Source organism: Calidris pugnax, unplaced genomic scaffold (genome assembly GCF_001431845.1).
Source record: "Calidris pugnax isolate Ruff unplaced genomic scaffold, ASM143184v1 scaffold8, whole genome shotgun sequence".
Classification (NCBI taxonomy): Eukaryota; Metazoa; Chordata; class Aves; order Charadriiformes; family Scolopacidae; genus Calidris; species Calidris pugnax.
The window spans coordinates 20,217,395-20,235,895 of record NW_015090830.1 but is presented as its reverse complement, the minus strand read 5'-3'; the positions used below and the strand labels follow the sequence as shown (position 1 = coordinate 20,235,895).

Here is an 18,501-nt window from a genome sequence, read left to right as displayed (position 1 = left end):
TGACGGCATCATTCAACTCACCCCCCAAGGGTCCAATTCTGCCTGCAAAATCCTTCCTTTCGGCTCAGATTGCTGCCGAAACAGCACAGTACCCTCGGTGATGTACAGCCAGCTTGAGACGACAGCTACCACAGTGGATTAATGAGAGGGAAAAGAAGAAAGAGAGGGAAGGGAACTGCTGCCCTGTCTGGTGAATTGGGGTTAAAGGAGCTACAGCATCTCAGCAAAAGCCATAGTTGCCGGTCCATCCCATTAAGTGGGGAAGGACAGAGAGAGAAGACATGTCCCCTAAACATACATGGCCTGAGCTGCTGCTGCAAGTTGTCAAAGGGGCACCGCATAATTTCTTGACTGTCAGTGTGAGGCTACCTTGCCTTTTGCTGTTTTGAGAAGTGGGCTAATGAGGAGATCTTCTGGTGGTCCAAACTGCATTTCTCACACGGGCTGCATTGCTACAGCTTTCTCAGTGAAACCTTGTACAATTTCAGTTCACTAGTGGGCTGCTGACAAGGATGAGAATACGCCTGTTACACCTATCCACTGAAAATGCTAGGAGACTCTCAAAAATTACAGATTTTAGCAGGTGATTTTGACAGTCACGCTTTGAGACGCCACTCAGCGCAATTGTGCTGAAATCACTCCAGTGAGGAGCTACGAAGACAGGAGTAGTATAACTAGTAACTCATCTGTATCACCTAGGTCAAGTTCTTGCCTAGGACCCCCGCTGAGGTCCACGGCAGCTGCTACTCCAAGTGTACGATGTGTGAGAGCCCAAGGGGAGCAAATCAGCCTAAAAACACCGTAAGCTGCAGCACAGCCACACTGCACCAGCAGGTAATGGCTCTTGCATGCAGTTGCACTACCTACATCCATCAAAACCCCATTCGTGTCACAGATGAACTACCAGCTGACAGAAAACCAACAAAAACCCACCTGCGTACCACCTACTGCACAGACCTAATGCTCCAATTAGACTAGGGGCCTCCTCGCACAGCCTACTTCATTTACAGAAACATTTCCAGTGGAAGATGCAGACAAATCAGCCCTGGGATCACCAGCAGCAGCTGCTGCTTTCTGCATGCACAACGTTGAGCAAATCAACAGAGACGAGCTCCCGCTCACATCAAAATCTCAAAGACGTGGATGACAACCTTGGTTAATTAAAAGATCAGACCAAAGAAAAATTGTCGCTCAGCAGCTTAGACTCAAAATCAAGCTGGTCTGACAAGAAATAGCAGGTTTCCCAATTTTCAGTCCGTGGTCAAGTACCGTTTCTACAGTTCTGGTCTAAAATTATTTCCCCCCACACTCTGTTCTTTTCTGAACTACTCTTTTAGCATTTTTCTTCTTTATTCTCCCCATCTTAGCATTTCTGTCACTCTTGCTTGCTCTTAAATGTTCGTTTCTGTCCTTGCTTCAATACCAGTTAAAATGCCACTATCACTAACAGCATGAGACTGAGTCAGAATCAAGACTGCGCACTCACTCATTTCCAACTCTAGGAAAAAATTACTAAAAGCCAAAAAATAGTACTGTGGATTACATCCGTTCTCACTGATGCCCAGAACGGCAGAACTGCGCTAGTACAGTCTCTCATTAAAAATGCATATGATTGCTATGAAGTGTTTATTGTAGCACCCTCTACAAAAAAGTTTTGCTCTGTCCTGTCTGTTCCCAGCCCCCCAACTTCAAGCCAATGGAAAACACATTGAGAAGGTTGGCAGGCTCATGTGGGCCTTAATTATATCTTCAACATGTTCTTAAGGTCGATTGTTTTTGCATCACTCCCATTTTAACCACATAAACCAGTGGTGTAAGAGTCCTCCTGAGAGGGCTTTCTTGTACCCTTGCAAGGGGGGGGTTATTCTGCTCATGTTCATTGCAGAGAATCCACACTTCATAGGCAGGTGAATACAATACTTCTGCAAAAAATCAAACTGCTGATCTCAAACAGGGATTAAGCAATGTTAAAGACACATGTGAATTGCCATTTGTTTTGGATTTAATGTTATTTAAGTAAAATCTTAAAAGAGAAGAGCTGATGCAAGACAACCTCTCCTTTTCCTTCATTTCCTACCTGCAGAACATGGCCTAGAATACACTGGATGCAGAAGAGCTAACACAACCAGGATGATTCTGGTCAGATAATAAAACTAATGAAACACTTTTTGCGAGTTAATTACCTAAAGTCTTGCTCCTTTACTGCTAGAATTTGTTTATTGCAATAGGAACAAGATCAGGCCTTTCTTATACCAGGAATTCATTAATAAGTCAAATCGCAGCAGTAGCACAAGAGCCAAGTGCCTATGAAAGCAGCTGTAAGAGCAAACCAGACTGTTGGGTATTTCCCTTGTAAAATGACATGTCAAATATTTCAGTAAGTGCAGGCCTAATTTCGCCTCCATAACACCTCTTAAACATCCAAGAACCTCAAGTTCAAAATTACTCAGATCTGTTATCGTACCATTTTTTTCCACGTTTATTCAAAAGGACAACCTGACCCAGTCTCCAATCAAACCTGTGCCCTCCCTGTAGATCAGTCTTTCTCTTCCTAGAAGCTCCACCACCCCAAGCGGTGCTGTGCGACATCAAGCTTCTATGGGCCATGTATGCTCTTCCAAATACCCTTCAGACGAGGGCAACTGAAAGCTTTGCAGTAAAATCAGAACTGGGATGGGCTGAAAGCAATTAATAAGCAGAAAAAAATTCCCTCCATGAGCATGGGGTGTACTCACGCAATGGCAGCGCTTGTGAAACAGGGAAGACAAAGTCTGTCCTTCGCCATCAGAAAAGAAAAAGGCAGTGATGAGCAACAGTCTTTAAAAATCACAGTTTGGCAGTTACAGGAGATTATCTAATTACCATCATATTTAATATTATATGGCTGTAATAATTCTCTGTTATCATCAAGCTGCTAGCACTAAAAGAAAATGGGAATTGGCTCTGATGCCTTACAGGATAGATAATGGGAAGAGAGGCTCTGCCCTCTGGGTCCTTGGTTTGGAGCCAGCTCAGGTTGGAAGTGAAAGTCATTTCTGCTGGACAGCCTCTCTGAGGTGAGCTGATGTTGTCAGGCTCTGTCCAGTTCCACATTCGAGAACAAAAACCAGCACAGCTATGGGGGTGCTACAGGAGGAAATTCTTGAAAGCACTTTCGTCTCTTGCTTTCTGTTATCACCCATGCAGATCTCAGCCTGGAACAGGGATATTTATAGAGACATATTTACTCCAAAGCAAATCTCACCAATGATGACTGTATGAAACTTGCGTTAACCTTATACTGGTTTAAAACTAGAATGACTTGCCTTGGAATAACAGGGGTGCTTTTACCCCTGTGCAACCCCACTACTTTGGTGTGGAGCAACAAACTTAGAGACAATGAGGACTGCCAAGCCTCTAGTAACACTGTTGGCTGAATGTGCATCTCAGCATTATTATTGCTCTCATTCTTAAAATATCTGAGCAAGGCTCAGCTTCAAGGTGCATCTTGGGTCAGGCTGAAGCTGGAACACCTACACTGGCAGAAAAGTTTATAGCGGGTCCATGCTGCCCAGTAGGTCACCTTAAATCCAGCTAAATGAACAGTTAAATCTGGTTGAATTAATGCAGGTGCAGGTCGATAAAGAGCTGAACAAGAGGCGTTTTTTTGAGGTTGGACGCTGCAAAGTCTGAGCTAACACCACATCCCTCGGGACTGCTCTGTTCTCAACAAAGGCTGCAGCACACGAACAAGGCAGAGCAGCTTGCACTGCAGCTGCTGTGCCTGCTTGATGGATTAATATAGACTTTGTCCACTGTCAGGCCCAAGCCTTTTCAGGAGAAATAAAATCTCCGAGGGAAAAAAAAGAAAAAAAAAAAAGAAAGCCAGTACTGGAATTACAAATAAGTGTCTTTCTGACTTTCAAATGAAGCCTCAAGCATCTTCATTTACAATTTAATATTTTAGTAAGCACTTTATTGAAAGAGACTATGTAATGGGTTAATTTCCAAATGTCATTTATCTTTACTCACTGGGGATGACTTTCTGTAATTCACTTGAGGCTGCAACACTCATGGATTAATACATCATCCTCCAACTTGAGAAGATAAAAGCCTAACAAGCTCTAACCTGCTACACAGGCTATATTTAAGCAGTACAGGGTAATGATAAATATCTCCTATAAAATGTGTTCTCTTCACACTTCCTGTGAAAACTGCTGAGTGAGCCAGCTGGCGAGATGGAGCCGTCGGTCCTTGCTCACAGCCCCACCATCCATCCACACACTGTGAAACTGGAGCTCTCCCTTCCCCAGCATCCCCCCCCCGATCCTGGGGCCACTTTTGTCATGGGCTGCTGGTACCCACGGTTCAATCCACACCCCATCAATGCCTCTCCCCCCAGCCTGCCAGGCAGGGAAAGACTGCAGGGATTGTTGGGGGGGCAGTTTGGTTTTCCTTAAACGTGCTCCATTTCCCATAATGGACTCAACATTTTGCATAACAAAATGAGGAGTGGGTGTCTCCCCAGAAGTGCTTGTAAAACACGGGGGACACCATGGTAAGCAGAGCGGCGGCGATGCAGGAACCTGGAGGAGGAGAGAGCACACAGTTGCGAGTGCCGCTTGCGGGGGGGCCCGGCTGCAAAGTGAATCACTTCTAGCTTCCTTCTTCCACGTACGAGTGGTGGGTGCTGATAAGCATGCAGGGACCTCACAGAGAGGACACTCAAACCATGCTCTGCCTCAGGAAGCTAGAGGAGGTCCAGGCCAGTCCAACCACAGTCTTTTCAATTTTCATTGTCTCCTGTTGACCAGATGTTACCCCAATGCTTTCCAGGACTGCTTTTAACATCACACAAGATTTAACTGCAGCCAAGTGCGACAATCTCCGGCTGGAGTTGGCCTTCCCTCCCAGGGCCAGAAGCCTGAATGACCTAAATAGAGCATCAGGATGTTAACCCAGCTCCTTACCCTTCATGGGAATTATCTTGTATCTCCAAGGGATGCTGATAATCAGCACACTTCCGGCACCACCTTCGTCAAGACCCCTCTTTACTTTCATCATTGCTTTGCTCACACTGATCACTCCTCTAGATCTCCCTAGAGAGACAGATGAGCACTACAGTCCTTCCTCTAGTTTGGAGAAAGAGAGAGCAAAGCAAACAGCCTGCCTTTCCGACATGCCGAAGAGGAGTCAGTGGCTACAGCTGCCAGCCATCAACCCCTGGATGTGTGCCACTGGGAACTGGAAGGGTAAACCATTACTGTTAGAAATTACAGTTACCTTCTATACACATAACGCATATCCCACCACAAACTTCCTCATCTAATTAATGCTGGAAAAGAACCAGCACCCACCTGGCCATTTTAATGGGCTGAACACATCCACCGTAAGACTGTTTCAAAACAGCCTCTTACGATAAAAGGTCATTTATTTTGTTCTCTTAAAGCTCCCTAGGCCTTCACTAAGCCTGACTGTGTGGGACCTGCAGAAGTCTCACTGTTGTTTTCCACGGATATGTCCTCTTCCAGAGCAGCCAAGATCAAAATCTGGTCTAGAAGAAATGAACTCACACTGGCCTTGTCCTGGGCCTCCAGGCTTTATGAAGTCCTCGCACCACAGCTGGCTGTGCATAATGCATTCACATATATGTTTCCCTCTCTCTCACATTGGTTAGGAGATCATCAGCTAGAAACAATACAATCAAATTAAGTCAATTCCATCTTTTCCTGCTAATTCTACCTACATTTTATTTAGACGGTGCATTTGTATTCCTGAGGATATTTCTTCTCAGACCACCATGATCTCATGTTAGGTTACTGTTTAAATACATCCTTGACAGCATACCATTGACGATCACTTTTTTTCCAAAACCACTTTGCAAAGATGATGAATTCAGTTTTTCAGCAATAGCAGAGACATGGTAAAATACTCATTACAATTATGAGCTAGCAGCATGAGCTATTCTTAGAATTGTTTTATCTTTGTCTAAATTTTAAAACACAAAGAGATGCAATAACAAATGAAGGAAGATATATGAATGAATGCAATAAAGAAAAAATCCTCAATACCTGCCATGTATCTATTCCCATTTTCTGATTTTAAATGAAGAACTACTGAGACAAACAGCTTTTTCAGTAATTCTATAAAGAGCTTTCTTTGAAGACCAAAGGAGATAGCGGTCCATAATTTTACAAACCTGGCACATTTTCCCTGCAGTTTTGGCTTCCTTTTCTTATTCTACCCATTTAGACCATAAGAGTTTGGTGAAGAGATGATCCGGCACTCACTCAGTGCGATGCCTCCAGCAAAACAAAGCAAACATATTCTTGGTGAATTTGTAAGTGCTCCCAAAACAGTAATACCTCTGGCCTCCCAGGTTGCCGGCAGTGGGCAACATCCAATACCTCACAGAAAAGCAAAATCTATGAAAGCAATAATAATAATAATAATGCAAGTAGGCAGCCTTAAACAGTGTAACACAACAAAAAAGTAGACTTCATCTACCCTCTGCAGTTTCTGCTCTTGAGCACCGAATTGGCATTGCTGATGTGAGTGGCACCTGCTCCAGCACACACACTATTGGAGATTGGGGCACAAACGCAACCGGGGTGCGATGCACAATGTACGTACAACTGTTAGTAAGAGAAGGGAACTAATTCTTGCTGCTGAAAACCTTCTTTTTACATCTTTTTTGGGAATCACTTGCATTGCCTCACTGAATGCATAACAATTGTGAGACGTGGAATGGAGACCCCATTTCAGACACTTTTTCCAGCTATCCCTCTTTGTAGACAAGAACATACACTGGGAGACCAGGAGGTCCAGAGTCATCTCCAGTAAGTGAGCTCCTATCCTCCCCAAGGCTGTGCAGCTTCATGGGATTCAGAAACATGGATGAAATCTTGGCCCCAGAGGAACGAAAGGTAAAACCTCTGTGAAATTTGTCAGGTTCAGAATTTTGCCACATTGTCTGACCTACCCTGGGAGGTTTCCCCCAAAAAAAGCTTTTTCAGGCACAACATCAAGACACTGCCAGCTGCACGGACACTAACGTGGTTCTCAAGAAGAGCATACCAGTTTTACACATAAACTACACCTCTGTATCTTATGATCAGGATGCCATTTATGTTGGTCCTAGGAATTAAATAACAGATTGCAACCCAGTGTCCAGCAGAGACTGCATGGAATACAGTATCTCTTATAGAGAGTATCTCAGATTTCTGTATGGGAAACAACTGTACAAGGAGGAAAGTCTTGGTATTAATAGCACATGCAGAGGACAGCAGTTTCTGCACATTTTCAAAACCATTCAAAACATGGTTATGTCCCTGCTTCTTAGCACTGGTTATGCTTGTTCCATGTATATGCATAATTTACAACTAGTTAAGCTTTGGTGGAAAAGCAAACACAATTTTGCACAGCCATACCACCTCTTAAACTGCTCCACCCTGTCCTTTTTAAAAAAATTATTATTATTTCTTTTTTTAACAGCCCTAAGGAAAACTCTTAGGAATTTTTCTAGGGGAGTTTGCTGGGAGTTGGGCAGATTCATATGATAAAAATGCAGTTGTCCTCAAAACTTGTATAAACAAATCTATAAAAGTAAATAGCAGCCCTTAGAGTATAAACAGAATGATTCTATATTTTATTTTCGAGATCTTTTCCTTATCTAGTAATAATTTTTTTTCCCTAGTAGGAACCTTTGCCCACGCCCAAACACAATGTTTTTAATACAGATCCAGTCACTGGATATCCCTGTGCACAAAACAGCTGCCCAAGTGACTTTAACTCATTTGAGTAGAGATCCAAGCTGGTGTTTCTCTAGGTCCAGACCTAGCAAACCACTTGAGTCCCTATTAATGTGAAACCATGGGGAACTAGCCCTGCCTAAAGTCCCATCACTGACAACAGTTAGTGACTTAGCTGGAAGGGCAGGCTGACATTCTCTGCTGAACTGGGCCATTGAGACTCCAGACCTGGTTGCCATTGTGCCAGGCAGGGCTATCTGAGAGAGAGTGGAGGCAAAAATTACATTTAAGCGGATGGAGACTGTGAATCCACTGCTTTGCACAGTGAATAGGTTCAATGCAATGAACTATGTAGCTCATCTTCATGCAACCAAGCAACTTTTTTCAAGCTTGAGCCCAAATTTGCTGAGCATTAGTACAACAGCAAAGTGACAGACCCATTTCCTGGGAAGCAAGTGAAGTTGTGACTGATGCATGTTGTAAACTTGCTGGAAAGAGTACACTTTGGTTGTTTTTTTAAGAGAACAAACATACGTAACAAATACGTCTTTTCCTTAGCACTACTTCGTATGATGCAGTACTGCAGACTGGTTTTCCAGAGAAAGGGCAGAAATGAAAAAAAATGTTTACAGAACCTTGACAGCTCTAGTGGATAGTTATTGCATTATTTGCTATTTATCTGGTCATGCATGTGTTGTTTTTTTAAAAATTAATCCCTGCACTTAAAATACTTCCTCTTTGGAAGGAATGGCTCAGTGGTTAGACTCCGGACTCTCAGATCTTGTTTCCAACTCTCCATTTGCTCAGGAGGTAACGCTATGTGTACGTATCTTTAAATCACAAGGAATCTATTCCAAATTTTAATGGCGTAATCTCACTGCATCCCAGCAGAGTGAGAACTCTTCTTATTACTTCCACTTCACAGATGGGAACAAACACATTGAGTTCTTCAGGGGATGCTGCAAACTGGCACTGGCAGCAGGTTGCTTTAAAAGGTCACGCAGAAAACTGTGGTTTGAGGGAAAGGCACGCATCCTCTTCAAAACACCAGCACAACAGGCTGAGAGGAGAGGAGGGAGGTGGGATGTGGACAGCTGGTAGCTGCTGCCAGTTTGGTTACCAGCACTGCATTTCAGTCACTACCCACATCACTACTCTATTTCAGTTCCCACAAGCTTTTAGGGCACTGGCATGAGCTATCCAGAAAACAAAAACAGCCACCAAACCACAAAACAACCCAAAACCGCACCTTTATGCAAAGTAATAGGAAGAGTTATATTTCATCCATCATCAAAGACCATAAATTATTTTAAAAAGTGTTCCTTTGCACATCACTTAATGTCATCATTCAACTGATTTTTACAGAGAAGCGAGGTATTTTCAACCCCTTAAATGGAAAAATAATTGCAGATATTCTGTTTTCTCATAATAATATTGAGGATTATGATGTCACTGAAAACTCACTCAGTAGAAAACTCTAGCAGTTGCTGATCAACTCAGTACTTTCAGGGCAATGCTATCTTTCAGATTCATGAACGACAGATTTTTCTCCTGAACCTTGTCCCCTGATGTTTGTGAAATGACCCCAATCGCATGGGTTATCTCCCCAGTCCTGGCAAACCATTCTGGCTTCAGTTTGTTTTAACACTGCGTGTTTCTCATCTTCCACTTCGGGTACACTGTCCTTATGTCACCCTAAAGAGCAACCGAGGAATTAAGAGGGATTCATGGGCAGAGCAGAGATAAAACAGGAGGATAAAGGCAAGAAACTATTTGTCTGCAATCCCGTTAGTGGAGAAAATGCTTTACAAGGTTACCTTGTGGGGAACATGCCCTGTCCAATAGTAAAAAATCCTCCATGCAGCTGCTTTGTAAAATCCCAAAGTATAAAACACTTCTTTGAAGCCAAATTAATGATCCACAGCACGTTGGAAAGCATTTCTTCTGACATTTCCGTAGACACAACGTTCTTTCACTCTTTTGCCTTTCAGCAGAGCCTCAGGAACAGACTTGCTCAGATTGATAAAACTCAGGAATAGAAAACACCGGCAGGGATTGCCACAATGGAAACTACAATGAAGAATACAGAACTACAATGAAGAATACTGTGCCCAGCTATCTCTCTAGGTAACTCTAGGCTGAACATTTGGGGATAGAAAGGAGGTATTTTGTGCCCATTCTACTATGAGTTAAGAATAGAAATGACAAAGAATGTAATTCTCTTAATCCTGTTTCTTAACGTTTCCTCTTGGTTTTATGTAGTTAGTATCCCTCTTGTTTAGCAGTAAAGTTTTAATTTGTATAATTTGGTCTGTGGAGAACTAAAAGATGGCCTGAGTTTATAAACTGCTGAATATTGTAATGAAAATCTTCTGCAGGCCCTGGATAATTACTTTGAAACAATGGAACTTCTGTAGGTCGAATCTTATCCCTCACAGTTAAATAAAACAAGCAAAACCAAACCAGAAAGGCTAAAGAATAAGAAGTAATTTACAAGACAACCTATTCAGGTACCTGGAGAGCTAAAAAAACCTCTCAGCCCTTCAGCAGAAGCCCCTAATCACCAGTGAAAGCATGGGCCTCTCAGGCAGTTTGTAGATCCTGGAGACCATTTCCCCACCAGTCTGTTGCCTGCCCTCCACTGGCCATGCCTTTCCATCTGGACCTGTGCCCACCTGCAAGGACCAAGGTGCTGCTGATGGCAATGCCAATAGGATTACCATTAATTTCTGTGTAAAATTTTCCAAAACTCTGTACGTATTAGCAGGTGGAGCGCACCAAACGACTTTCTCCCAGTTTCTTTACATCTTACCTGACCCAGTATCCTAAAGAGGCAGAGCTCCAAATATTGCTCTCCAGTGGGAATGAGTTGGTTGCATATCCTGCTCTCCCTTTCCTACCTACTCACTTACAACTGCTCTGGTCCCTTTAGGGGGTCTGGTCTCTTTAGGGGATGGATCACATCCAGGAGGCATGTATAAGGTTCCTCCTCAGTTATTGTGTTTTAGAAATGGTTTTCCATTTTGCAGCTACTGTTTCTCTAAGGTGCCCAGATTAGACAGCTAGGACATTAGTTCTCTTCTTTTCTCAAGGTCAATCCATAACAGTTTCTCTAGGGGATAAAGCACAGTGGCTCTAGACTCTGCAAAAGGAAATCCATGAAAGATCATATATGTGAAATCTTTGTCTAAGAGCCTGAGCCCCAAATGATACTATAACGCCCAAATGCCATTGAAGAAGAGTAAGTCACTGCTTAGACATTGTTTTCAGTGCCTCTTAATGTTGGGCAAAATTGGCTCATGTTGTTTCACGTGATACACACGAGGGCAGCCTTCATGCCCTTGAGCTACTTGCCCAGCGACTAAGGATCTGATAATTTTTAAACAATCTCAGAGGAGCTTTAATTAAAACCCATTTCTGGCCTATAAAATGGGTGAGAATGATTGTAACAGTGGTTTCAGACTTGGAGATATACGGAACTGGAATGAAACATATTTATCAGTGCACCTCGCAGGGGAGCGCCATACACACCATAGGACAAATGCTGACCTCAGTTGCTAGGAGACTTCCATTTACCTTATCACAAATGCCAGATCTAGACCAGAACAGGTAACAACCTCAGCTCCTCAACTTGCCCTCCTTCTTGGGCTGAGCATATGAATCCAGTAACTGGACTTTCACAGAATCACAGAATCACAGAATCTTAGTGGTTGGAAGGGACCTCTGAGATCATCGAGTCCAACCACAAAAACAAACAAACAACAACAAACAAACAAACAAACAAACAAAAAAACCAAAACAACACACACCACACCAAATGCCCACCAAAAACACCGCACCCACCAACTAAACCCCACACTCAACACCTCGCCATAAACCAATAACCTTGGGCACTAGAGCATGCCCTGAAGAGCCATGTGTTTACGTTTCTTAAATACCTCCAGGGATGGTGACTCCACCACCTCCCTGGGCAGGCTGTTCCAGTGCCTGACCACTCTCTCAGTAAAGTAATTCTTTCTAATATCTAATCTAAATCTCCCTTGCCGCAACTTCAGACCATTTCCTCTGGTCTTGTCGTTTGTCCTTTGGGACACCTGCCTCTCTACAACCTCCTTTCAGGTAGTTGTAGAGGGCAATGAGGTCTCCCCTCAGCCTCCTCTTCTCCAAACTAAACATGCCTAGTTCCCTCAGCCTCTCCTCATAGGACTTGTTCTCCAGACCCCTCACCAGCTTGGTGGCTCTCCTCTGGACACGCTCCAGCACTTCAATGTCTTTCCTGTAGTGAGGGGCCCAAAACTGAACACAGTACTTGAGGTGAGGCCTCACCAGTGCCGAGTACAGAGGCACGATGACTTCCCTACTTCCCTACTTGAAATGTCTGGATGACTCCCTACCTGCAGCCCCTCTTGGCCTGAACAGAAACCCTTCCCTCCCTTCTCAACCCATTCTGGAGCCTGCAGAAAGCAGTAAAGCATCACTGCAGCAGCGCCTGGTGACCTTGAACAACCTCAACAGGTGCATTGCTCTTGCGGAAAACACATGTTGCTCTGTCACTATTAATACCCCAGGAGTGTGAATGGCATATGCAGGATTGTTTGCGTGGGGAGCATAAATTACGGAGTTCCCAGGTCTGCAGTCACCACCTCTTGCAGCTCTAACAGCGCCGTTTCAGGGGACAGCGTAGGCACAGGACCACAGGCACTTGGGCTAAGTGAGGAGTGAAGCCCCGGGGGTCAGGCAGTCACGGGGAGGTGTGCGAGGGCAGACCCAGGATGCCCTACAGCTGAAGGTCTCAATGCTCCAGTGACCGAGAGGGTTCACAGATCAGGGAAGAAAATAAATTAATGGCTCTGCCTCCTCCAGACTGCCTGGCTCAAGAAATCCTTCTATCGACAACCTCCGGCACTGTCGCATGGACAAGCTGCTTGCTCCTCGCACTATTAAGTACAAGGCAGGAGCTGTTTATTGTTTCAGATTTAAGAACTCAAAATGGCAAGTCAAACAGATTTCCTGGGAAGTGAACAGAGAAGTACAGTTAAACAGGTTCTCTGCAGAAGATAAAACCCCCCATTCCCTTCCAACTCTTAGTCTGACCAGAGCCACTGTTTCCAAGCCACACTGGATGAGAAAAGGGGAAAGATGACGAAAGTAAAGTGCTCCATGCTCTTTTATCTCAGGACCTCCCAGTTTTGTGTACAGATAGAGGAAACAGTGCCCCTGAAACCTCTCCTTCATAGCTGGAAGATCTCTAGAAGGTGAGAAAGTTGTCAATTCAAACTTCCCTATGATCTTATCAGCCCATGTTTTCATTGATCGGACTTCACCACTCCTGCCACATGAAAGCCTTAGTTGAACAGTGCAGAATAAAAACAGAAAACACAAGGCAGGTAGCACTATTTCCCCCCCCACCCCGAATTCACACAGCTGTGCTACAAACCCGTACCTTCTCTAAATTACTGATGCAAGAGAGAGATAGCCAGAAGAAATATATACCCGCCCCAAACACCAAGCGTACAGGGACTAGAGTGGAGAAAGCCTGCATCCTCTACATTCATGGAGAAAACAATGATAAAGCAAACCAAAAAGAAACAAAAACACTGCTGACAGCCTAAGGGAAGGAAGACTAGCTTTTTATTGCCCCAACGGGGTCATGCCTGTGCATGGTGAAACCATGGCCATTAGTTACAGAGAATACATGTAGGAAGTGTTACCACCCATGACATCCTTTGCAGCCACTGGGGAGTCCAGACCTCACACAGGGGTAACATTTTTTAATGCAAAGTGACTGGTGAAGAGGGCGTTCTCACATCCCTACCCATTCCTTCCCCTCCCTTTCCAAAGGGACAGTTCATAGCACTTCAGGCGAACAAGGCAACAATCAGCCTTGGCCATAACCTCCCACTGGTGACACAATACAAACGCTATTGGCCCTGATGAAAGGACTCAACAAAATTAGGTCTCGGTGCAGCCAACTTCCCCTTGGCTGATGAGATCCCACCTTCATACTCTTAGGAGAGCCTCATATATCCCATCTCACCTTCTGTGTCCCCTACCTAGGTCCTTTTCTCCTGGGGTCCCACTGCTCCTACTGGCCAGTCAGTACTGTAAGGCAGGCTGCATCTGATGCCTACGTAGGAGATTGGGGAAAACTTCTGCTGTCTTCTGCTGCACCAGACCTCTTCCAGATTTGCCTCCCTCTCACCTCCTATCCAAAACTTACCTCCCAAAGCCCAGCAAAAGCTTTGGGAGGCCTATGGACATGCCCACCCTGCTGCACAGAGCTGCAATTGCCTAACACTGTCCCTCTGGTTGTGGCTGTACAGGCCAAGGCAAGCCTGGGAGGGTGCAGCGCAAGCTGCTCCTCACCCGAGGTGACACTAAACCATCTTTTTATTTTCTAAAGCACAAATAAAAATCAAGCAAAAATAAAAGAGAACTTGACATTTATAGGTCTTTGGAAAAATAACTATTAGAGCAAACAAGGCAGGAACTTGATGTTGCTGGGGCAGGACTCCCTGCTTCTCTACCCACAGGCAGCCTGCCCTGCCTCTCCTCCTGCCTTCTCAGCAGGGTCTCCCACAGAAGCAGTGTGGTCTGCAGGCCCCAGAGTTACCATGCGACTCTCAGTGGCATGCAGCAGCATGTTGATTCACTACCAGGGGCTGTACCTGCTTCCCACAAGAAGATTCAGAATCTAATATGCAGGGAAGGCACAGACCCAACGGGCCCCAGCAATACAGGAGAGCATCGTATCGATGCCTATCAATTGACCCATCCCCTACCCAAAGGAAAGAGAAGATGCTCAAAGCAAACCATCCTTTGCAGGCACAACAGCTGTTACACCACTTTTTTGGCAGGAGCCGTGATTCCTACTGCAGCCTTGCCACTCTCCACCCCTCTCCTGCAGTTTCTTTCCTTCATGGACCACCTCCACCGAGCAAGCAACTTGGGAGGGCTGATGGCAGCCCCATGACATCCTGGGATGACTGCGCAGTGCTGCTTCCCGACTCCATTTTCCTGATATCTTCTGCCTATTTGCCTCTTTTCTGGGCCACCTTTAAGCAAGGGCAATGAAAAAAAGCAAAGGATCCAGAAACACTAGACGGAGATACAGTCTTTAGCTGCTCATTAATGGCATTGCAATGGAAACAGATAGCAGCTGTGGCTCTCCAGCCCTCACCAGCCAGCTTGCTAAGGCTCACTCCCTGCTCTCACACAATTGATTAGTTTGAAAAAAACTGTTTATCACTAAAGCATTCATTTAATATAACTGTCCACAGAGGCCTCAGATAACATGCTTCACAGGTCCCATTCTCAGACTCATAATGATCAGCTCAATCCCCTGCAGCCTCAAATCCCTTATTTAACAAGCACTTTTGGATCCCAGTACAATATTACACAGCTGACAAAGCAGCAATTAAAGAGAAATATTTTTAAAAGGTAGGGATGGTGAGAGAATAATCAGAGATGCAGTTGCCAGATCCTTGTGTTAACTAAGGACACCAGAGAAGTACGGCTGATCCGGCCTCCTCACCACTTAATGTGAATAAACAGCTTAAGAGTGGGAGAGGCTGAAGGGGGAGCAGCCTCCTCCCCTGTCACGGGAGAGGGAATGTGATGATCACCAAGTACCAGAAAAGCTCCCATTTGTGAAACCCGTGAAGGGAAGGAGCCTACGGCTCCTCCCCACAGCTTCCTAGTGGTGATTGTGAGCTCCTGGCACACTGTGTCTCTCATCACGCCATCTCATGGCAAGTCTCACATCATCTTCACAATGCAGAAACGCAACCGGATTAAAAAGACAAAAGCTTTCTGATAGCCTGTTCCTTCGGACGCCTCTATTTCTGGATGTATGACCACAGCCCTTACGCTCGTGTTTTCTGGAAAGCAGCCTTGAACCTAAACCAATGCCTTTCCCACAGCCACACAGGCAAGCTTTCACGTCCTCAGAAAACACCAAACACAGTCCCCACACCTCAGGGAGTAGAAGAACCTTCAGGGAACAGTGCAGGGTGCCACCACAGGGCAGCTTCTCTCCAAAGACGGGAGGTTTCTGCAGTGGGCATGGGTGCACTGCTATGTCCCAGGTCTCCTGGCATGGCAGCTCCCCTCTGACCACTGGCCGACCATGTGCCATCTGTGAGCAAGGGTTCGATAGCCTTGGATGTACAGCAAACCGCTGGAAGGAAGAGCTGACCGACTGCCCTTTCCACCATTCGCCCAACGGTTGGTGTCGTTTAAATTAAAACACTGAGCATTAAGTTTGGTCCCCAGCAGGCTGCAGCGAGGCAAGGCTCTACTTTTCAGTTAGCTGAGAAGCAAAATAAACAGCCCGGCCTTGACCTCACCTTCCTCTTGCCAATAAAGCCTAACCAGGGAGCAAAAGGGACAAGAACCGAAGCACAGAAGAAATACAAGAGAGAGCAATCTTCTCCCTCCAGCATGCAAGGGGCCAGCTCTTCCCCTGCAGAAGTGCTACCCTGCACCTCCACCATCAAGCCCTCCACGACACAAACACATGCACAGCCATGTACCCGCAATATAAAGGTCTGTACCTTGCAGCTATAGGAAGGAGCTGCACAGCTGTCCTTAGCTAGTGTAGAGGTTTCCATGTGAAGGATGGTTTTACAAGGGCTGGGCACTGGAGAACGGCTTTTGCCAATTCAGCAAAGCAATTTCTACTGCCTAGGTTTCATGACCAGTTTTCGTCTCATAAAAGCAGCCTGGATTGAAAAGATACATATGACGACAGTACAAATACCTTATGCTAAACGACTCCTAAAGAGCAAAATCCAAGCTTTTCCAGGAAGGGTTCAATATTGGACTGGGCCCTAGATCTGAAGTTTGTCATGGCTTCCCTCTCTGTTACTGCGAGCACGAGAGCATCACAGTCACGCAGCTCAGCCCTCCCTCTGTGCTACTGGCCTGTGAATAAAGCCCCTCTTTAGGTTGGCATCAACCACCCTAGCTTCTGTAAACAAACTTATCAGATGTTTAAAAGTAAAATAGAAGGGAAATGGGCCAGGAAATTATCCAATATAGTTCTGAATGAACATTTCAAGCAACAGAGACCTCAGAAGTCCCATAGCTACCACTGCTGGGAAACGATCCCCAGCTAACAAAGACATAAAAAGACCCACCCAAGTACGAGAAGGGGTGCAAAGCTAAGGAACTAGGAGAAGCTATGAAAGAAAACACATTATTAAGGAAAATGAAAAAAAAATCAAAGCAAAGAACACCAAAGGGGAAAAAAATAAGTCTCCGGGATTAGCAGGGAGAAGTACAGATTTAAAAGAGATCCATTGTGTGAGTACAGCTTTATAAAAGCTTAAAACACAACGACCCTTAAAAATAGCTTTATTTCTATTGCCAAAGCACCACCACAACCTGCATCAAATAAAGTTACAATCCGTCAAGGAGCTGAATGCACTGGCTTTAATGGGATTTCATGGTGCTCAGTAACTTGCAGGATTAGGTCCCTGCCACAGAGCGCTAAATTGTCTAGGAAAACACACAGGAGGAAACAACAGTGAAACAACCCTGGAGAGTTACACTCTGCACAATCTTTTACATAAAACTGAACGCTATCAGCTGTTACAATAATGAACATGTCCGATACACTAAACTGGAATTGCTATGCTGATGCGGGGTACTGAACGCTTTTGAAAATGCACTGTCTTCCTTAGCTATTTCATGTGAGCTTACAGCAAACAGCTAGGCTCTTTCTTGTGTGTTTTGGGGTGGGGGGTTACCCTTTTTCTCAGTGACATTGCTTATAAAAGCAAGGAGTTGTTATCGATGGCAATGGTTAGGTTACCTCCTGTCCCCAATCATGCCTCTCACCTCAAAGCCTGCAAGTCCAAAGCACCAGTTACTCCAAAATGCTGGGGAATGAGGTTGGTGAGGCTGAGGTTACATCCCTTGTGCCTTAGTCCACACTCACATTTAAATACATTTTCAAACCTCGGACTGTCAGCTTTTTAAGAATAAAGGCTTGGCATTGAGTGAGACAGGTTGTGGGGCGACCACAGCATGGCTTCCACAGTACTGCCTCATTTGGTGACAAGACTCAAACTGGGGAAACTGCACCATTTTTGGTAAGAGGAGTGCACTGGCACTCCAGGAGCAGGGAGATACCATCAACAGCATTTTCGTGCTCTACCTTCTTTCAAGGATCAGCTTAGAGAGGTAATTTACCAAAAGTAGCATCACACTTTCCATTATTATAGGGTTTTTTTATGGAGGAGAAGACTTATGCTCTACATATTCACCCAGAGAAACAACTGAGTGCACAACTTGCACAAACCCAGGTGAAGAGATGCCAGGAGGAAAGGACTGCCTAGAGAGCCAGCACGCTGTGGTCACCTGTGATGGGGGACAATGCTCTGGGTGTGGGTATTGCTGCTGGTGGGGTACCACAGTGAAACAAAACAGCCAGAAACAAAAAAAAAAAACAACAGCAGAGTTGCTTACAATAGAAAAGACAGAGTTACTTGCAATAGTTAAGGAAGAAAAGATCCTGCAGGTCACTTGCTGCTCAGTAGGCTGCCCATCTTCAAGCTAAACCTGCAATCCCATCAGTGAGGACTGTGGAGCCCAGCCGAGTTTGAACTCACCGGCAGTAAGGGTGTACGAGCAGATCAGCCTGGGAGCCCTGCCTGCACCAGCGTTTGTCACAAGGCTGACACAATCCCTGCTCAAGGGACTTCAGACCAGAACCGAAAGGGATGCTTGTAGGTCAGGTTTAATCCTCAAGAGCCTGCGGGTGGGT

The 18,501-nt window shown here is 45.1% G+C and overlaps 1 protein-coding gene across 4 annotated transcripts in view; it reads right to left on the bottom strand.

Annotated features, from left to right (window-relative positions):
* Positions 1–18,501, bottom strand: part of ATXN1 (ataxin 1) — a 221,720-nt gene that overhangs the window by 24,480 nt on the left and 178,739 nt on the right. The window contains exon 1 of one of the 4 annotated variants that reach the window (XM_014940748.1): positions 18,347–18,447. The exons of the other annotated variants lie outside the window; for them this stretch is intronic. The gene's annotated coding sequence lies outside the window, so the exon portion shown is untranslated. Of the gene's footprint in view, positions 1–18,346; positions 18,448–18,501 lie in introns of those variants that run through there. 4 annotated transcript variants of the gene reach the window in all.